Source organism: Ixodes scapularis, unplaced genomic scaffold (assembly GCF_016920785.2).
Source record: "Ixodes scapularis isolate PalLabHiFi unplaced genomic scaffold, ASM1692078v2 PGA_scaffold6__148_contigs__length_123643588, whole genome shotgun sequence".
NCBI lineage: Eukaryota > Metazoa > Arthropoda > Arachnida > Ixodida > Ixodidae > Ixodes > Ixodes scapularis.
In genome coordinates, this window is record NW_024609881.1 from 58,293,265 (window position 1) to 58,300,382 (window position 7,118).

The window sequence follows — 7,118 nt, forward strand, 5'->3', positions numbered from 1 at the left end:
AAGACTTCCTACATTACATGGAGAATACATGGGTCGGTCGGCCCCATAAGGATCCCAGATTCGCAATATCCATGTGAAATTGCAAGTGCGTGGCAGAAGTCAGCCTTCCCAGAAGTACCAACAGCGTAGAAAGCTGGCAATAGGTATTCCAAAGTTCTATAGGTGCATCCAATCCTACAGTATTCATGTTGCTGGGTGCGCTTCTCTCAGAGAAAGTCCGTACGAACGCCATGGCAATCCAGCTCGACGTGGCTCACGAGCGTCTGTTGTACACGACTGAAGAGTGTGAACGTTCAAACACGGGTATATACCGGATCCTGGAGGCCTACACCAATCAACTTGCAGACAGCTTTCTCGAGGCGTGCTTGTTCTATGTAGTTCGAGATTTTTAATTAGGCATATTTTCTTAAAATAAAACTATGTTCTATGTTCTATGTTCTATGTTCTATGTTCTACACCGAATTGTGTGCTACGAAGAGTTTATCAGCCTGAATTGGAGTGCTGTAAAGATGTGCTAAGTTTCTTTTTTTTTTTATGGGTTGGTAGTTGTAAAATAAACATTCCAATTTTTGTTATTTCCGGTGAATGTTGTCTTGGCTCGATACATTTTGGAAGAGATTCACGTAACATACATTTCCGGTATTGCGGTTCTTTGTGCTTTGAAGCTCTGAGAATAAGTAAATCGGACTACGACAGAACCACTTTGGAGCCGCACTCCACATAGGGTTCAAAGAACGAGAGGGGAGATATAAAAATGGACAGTAATGACTCTAAGCAAAATGGACTGCCTTTCGCTAAAACCCAATACGGAGCCGTCTGTGGTCACTGTGATGCAAAACCCAAAATAACGGTAACTAAATAAAAGGGCTTATTATCGTGGTTAATTATTGGCACCAGTGTTGGGTAAGCTAATCTAAAAAGTAGTTAAAGTAGAAGGCAAATGAGAGGTTATGTACTTCAAGTAAAGTAGGAAGTACATGTCGAGCGTATTGCACTTGAAGTGGAGTTCTCTAAACTCAATGTACTTTCGAAGTAAATTACAAGTACTTTATAACACAATCTTTCATGATGTTCTTTCATTCACTTATACCGTTTTTTTTTCAACTGGTATGCATTGCCTTAGGGGCATTAGTTATTTTCGGAAATGACGGCGAATATTGCATAAATTAAAGTGATTACAGAGTAGTCGTTTGAGTCTCGCTGAACATAACATTACCCCAAGAAATGACCAGATGGCGTTTCGAAAGACGATAGCGCGTTTTCCCATAACATTATTATTTTCCTTATTTTGTTAGTGAGTGGTGAAATTTTACATTCTACCTAAGAAGCTGCGTATCCCTACCAGAAAAAAAAACACACAAAAAAAAAACAGTACTGCAAACTGGATTTCAAGTTTCCAGCAAAAAATCCAGTTAGACTTCTAGTTTAATAATCTAGTTACCAAAACGTTATACCGTTGTTTCGGTGGGGATGGTACTGGAAAAGCCAAGGATGCGAGCGCGTGTCCTTTAAAGAGCTTAATTTCACCAAGCCGCCCTCAGCACAAACGGAGCGATGATTCTTTTGCTCGCGTTTCTGGTGAAAGTAGAAAGTCACTCCCGGAATTTCTTCAAAGTCGAGAGAGCACCATTTTGTGATACAAATTTTTCAACACCAAATTTGGGGAACGCACTTTGAAGTCGGGAGTTGTACTATCCTAGAAAAGAATCAGAAAAAAATGCTTTAAATTAAGTACAAGTACCTGTATACTTATTTATTTCAAGTAAAGTGTGAAAGTTTCTTAAATCTACTTTAGGTAGGTACTTAAAGTACTTCCCAACACTGCAAACTCCTACTTTGAACTCTCCGCTGTCGCTTCTCGTACAGTGATGTTAACATTTCATTTTTAAACTTAGTTTGAATACCTGGCTTCGCCCATTCGTATTAATCCCATGGACACCTTCCACACAAAAAAAGCACGTAGCAGAGGGCTCGCGAGCTGCTTCTTTTGAAGGACCTCGCATGACCAGCTCCGTGTGGAAAAACGAGGTTGAGGCAATCCTAAAGGGACTGCTATCCGTAGGCTTTTTCCGAGAAGAGCTGTTTGCGGCCGTTATTTCGTGGGTTCAGAGGATTCACTCAGAATTTCTTCCTCTAGAACGGGTCACGTGACCTCAAAATCACTTTTTATCCATTCGTTGCTCAAATTCAACAAATCCTGCGTGAAAAGATGGAAAAGCGTAGGCTTCTGTCGCCTGCCGCTCGGTTACTTCTAGAAAAGTATCATGCCGGTCGCGAGATATGAAATCTCTTGTAACACCGTGATAATAGCGTCAAAAGTCGCAATGATTCCCATACGAATAACCAAGATGTATGCTAGCGCTGCCTCAGAGTTGCCTACCATGAGTTTGCGCATGCGTAGAACTCTTTTTTGAAAAGGTCGATTGTTTCAAATCTCGCCAACCTGCGGAGCTAAAGCTCACGTTTGCACTCAAACAGCATTTCTATGAGTGGCCTTGGTCACGAGATATTTCATTGGCTTCCTCTTATTGCTTTTATCTGTGACATCGCGACCGAGATTAACAATAGCTAGCAGCTATTCGAAGGTTTGTGTAAAAAAACACGGTGAAAGCTTGCAGTCATCGTGTCCTGAAACCAACACCGTCAATTGTGACAGTCGGATATTACTCTTATTCGCAAACAGAAGCGTAATTTATCATAGTCGAGCAGCCGTACTGTGGCACTTTTAAGTTGGTCTCGTCCTGTGGACGTTTGGTTGTACATCTGTACTACCCGATCAGGCCTCCAGTAAAAAACAAAGCACCCGCGAGGACGCAAGTTTGTGGTGATTGATGATCTGGAAACTTGTTGGCACGGCGCCGGTGCGACAGATAACAAACGAAAAATCTGCAGCTTTTGAAACTGTGTTGTATATCGTTAGCGATGGAGGGTATACCGAGGAAAACAGGCTGCTTTCACGCACGCTGCCACTTTTTTGCCAGTGTGCAAAGAAGTGACAGCTTTTGCTGCTCGTATACAGGGTGTTTATGGGATGGATTTCATGCGAAAGGTGTCACGCTCGATATTGACGAAACGGCGTTCAACGCAGGCCAAGACAACATGAAACCTGCATAGTCAAAGCAGGACATGCAAAAGCATCCAGAGCATACAGAAGACATGCAAAGTCATCATATTTCATTCATATCCAGAACAATGCGTAATTAACTCAAACCAGCAAGATACACAAAGGGGCCCCAAACCCGAGACCCGAACCCATATCCCGAACCATGCGATCCGCGGTCCGACGTCTTTGCTCGGCGCTATAAGGATGCGAACGCAAGCACTTGGGCAAAGTAAGACTTGCCGCCGACTGTCGTTTGTGGCAGCAGGCAACTGTCCGCCGAGAGCTATGGTTAATCCAGCATACTTTGTATGCATGCGACCGTCGGTGGTGAGTCATATATATAGTTAGTCCAGCATACTTGTCAGCAGGCGACCGTCGGCGGCCAATCATACTTAGTTCGGCATGCTTGGTCTGCAAGCGACCCTCGGCGGTGAATCACACTTAGTCCACATATCTAGACCACAGGCGACCGCTGGCGGTAAATCATACTTAAATAAGCATGCTTAGCCCGCCGCCGCCCGTCGGCGGCGAATCATAGTTAGTTCAGCATACTGAGTCTGAAGGCCACAGTCGGCGGAGGGTCATACTTGGTACAGCCTACTTAGTCCACAGACAACCGTCGGTGGCGAATCATACCTAGTCCAGCGTACTCGGACCGCAGATCACCATGAGGGGTGGGGGCGAATGATACTTCGTCCAACATACTTAGTCCGCAGGTGACCATCGGGGACGGATCATACTTAGTAAAGCATACTTGTTCCGCAGATGACAATCGGTGTGCATCATGCTTCGTCCGCAGTTGGCCTTCAGGGCCGAGTTATACTTAATCTAGCAGACTTAATTCACAAGCGACAATCGGGAGCTAATCATGCTTAGTCCAGTATACTTAATCCGGAGACGACCGTCGGTGGTGAATCATACTTAGTGCAGTCTACTTAGTCTGGAGACCATCGGGGGCTAATCATACTTAGTCCAGAGTACTTAGTCCGCTAACAATTGTCGGCGGTGAATCATACTTATTCCGGTGCACTTGCTTTGGAGATGACCATCGGTGGCGAATCATACTTATTTCAGAGTACTTAGTTCGCTGTCGATCGTGGGTAGGGAATCATACTTAGTCCAGTGTACCTGGTCTGCAGATGACAATTGGGGCAAACATACTTGGTTCACTGGCAACTGTCGGGGCGAATCATACTTAGTCTAGCATACTTGGTCCGCAGACGACCATCGTGGGCGGTTTATGCTTAGTCCAGCATACTTGGTCTGCAGACGACCAACGGGGGCGAATCATACTTAGTCTAGAGTACTTGGTCCGCAGAGGACCATCTGGGGCGAATCATACTTAGGCCAGAGTACTTGGTCTGCAGGTGGCCATCGGGAGCAAACCATAATTAGTCCAGCATACTTGGTTCACTGGCAACTGTCGGGGCGAATCATACTTAGTCCAGCATACTTGGTCCGCAGACGACAATCGTGGGCGGATCATACTTAGTCCAGCATACTTGGTCTACAGACGACCATCGGGGCGAATCATACTTAGGCCAGAGTACTTAGTCCGCTGACGATCGTCGGTGATTAATCATACTCAGTCCAGAGTACTTACTCCACTCACGATCGTCGGTGGTGAATCATACTTAGTGCTGTGTACTTGGTCTGCAAATGACCATCGCGGGCGATTCAAACTTAGTCCAGCATACTTGTTCCGCAGACGACCATCCGGGGCGAATCATACGTAGTCTAGCATACTTGGTCTACCGACGACCACCGGGGGCGCATCATACTTTGTCCAGAGCACTTAGTCCGCTGACGATCGTCGGTGGTGAACCACTGTTAGTCCAGCGTACTTTGTCTGCTAATGATCGTCGGTGACGAATCATACTTAGTCCAGCATACTCAGTCCGCAGACGACGATCGGGGGCGAATCGTACTTAGGCCAGAGTACTTAGTCCGCTGACGACTATCGGAGGCGAATCATACTTAGGCCAGAGTGCTTAGTCTGCTGACGATCGCCGGTGATGAATCATACTTAGTCCAGTGTACTTGGTCTGCAGATGACCATCGGGGCCGAATCATACTTAGTCCAGCATACTTGGTTCGCAGACGATAATCGGGGACGAATCATACTTACGCCAGAGTACCTAGTCCGCTGACGATCGTCGGTGGTGTATCATACTTAGTCCAGCATGCTTGGTCCGCAGACAACAATCGGGGGCGAATATTACTTAGTCCAGCATACTTGGTCTGCAGACGACCATAGGGGGCGAATCATGCTTAGGCCAGAGTACTTAGTCCGCTGACGATCGTCGATGGTGAATCGTACTTAGTCCAATGTACTTGGTCTGCAGATGACCATTGGGGGCGAACTATACTTAGTCCAGCATACTTGGTTCGCAGACGACCATCGGAGGCGAATCATACTTAGGCCAGAATACTTAGTCCGCTGACGATCGTCGGTGATGAATCATACTTAGTCCAGTGTACTTGGTCTGCAGATGACCATCGGGGGCGAATCTTACTCCAGCATACTTGGTGCGCAGACGACCATCGGGGACGAATCATACTTAGGCCAGAGTATTTAGCCCGCTGACATCAGTTCAGTACAGGCTTCACAGCGCATGCGCTTGAGTGTAGCATGTGCACTGTAGCCAGCAACGCACGCAATGACCGGCGTGTCGCACTGCAAGTTCTATAAGTAATCTTCGGTGGTGATGACATTTAGGAGGCTTTGCTCTCCGTGAACTGCTTCCTCTTCATCAATGGATTCTGGAGGTAGTACCAACACCAACAACGTAAGATTTACCTTTTTTCACATTCGAACTCTTGACAAAAAGAAATGGGGTACTGTGCACCGGCTAGCTGCGTGCACTTTCTGAAACTGTCCTCCTGGCAATCGGTATAACTTCCCCAAGAGAACATTCTTGAAGTTCCGTTTATCGAGGCAGTACTGGCTAAGCTTCAAGGGCGAATACCATGCCAGCTCCAGCGCCGCATGAGTTTTCTTTATGAGGCCGCCTTCGTCACACTTTAGGCTTTTCCAGGTGTCCAGCCACTGCAGAAGGTCCTTCAAAAACTGCATCTTTGTGTCGTGTATGAGTCTTCCACCATTTTACCACAATGTCAATAACGTCGACGCAGAGAGCTCAATCTGGAGGTCGACTTCACGCGTTCGGAGAGCTTTCGAAACAAAGGAACTAAAACCGTTTAACGCACGCTTTATATATTACCGCTCCATCGAAGTGGGGTAGTGAGCTTTCGCACTGAACTTAAATCCAGACTTCAGCAGCTTGTTTTGTTCTTGCGTATGAAAGTTCCAAAGATCTTGAAGAGATGCAGCCTTTACTGTTGAAGTATTGTCTTGGATTGCAGGCTGGAACTGCGGGAAGTAAAAACACTTTCCGGAGTTCATCTGATTAAGCCAGTTTTTTCGTATACACTTAAGGTGGTGTACCGGATCAACGACGTAGAAGAGTGGCCAATTCTTGTCTGCTGGGTACGGGGAGACAACCCCTGTCTTTGGAGGCACCAACGGCGGTGACTCAAAAAATGTCATCATCTTGCGGTTCAAAACGTTATCTTTGACAACAGCAAACACTCGAGTTCCCATTGCCTCGAGTCACATGATAACCGTCAGGACAAATTCGTGAACTGCCTTTCTGTTCATCTTGGAAATGGGAAGGATGTGAACCACATATTTTGATGATGATAAAAGGCTCTGAGCCATGAAGACATGTGCTATGGTTGCTGGTTCCACTGCAATGTGGGAAGCACCAGTTACGGTCCCTTCTTTGTGATCGAAATGCGGCTTGATGTGTATTTCGTCTAGCATTAATGTCAAAATCTTCTCCTCTTCCCTCATCACCTTGACCCTCCCTTTCATGTACCCCAGAAAACACCGTTGATGCTGTTCCGCTAAGGGGTCCCCACTGTGTCTTGAACAAAGACGTCCAAGGGTTGCGGGGTGCGTAAATGTCAGTGAATCTTAATCTTCCGGGCATAAGTTCGATCTATGTGTGAT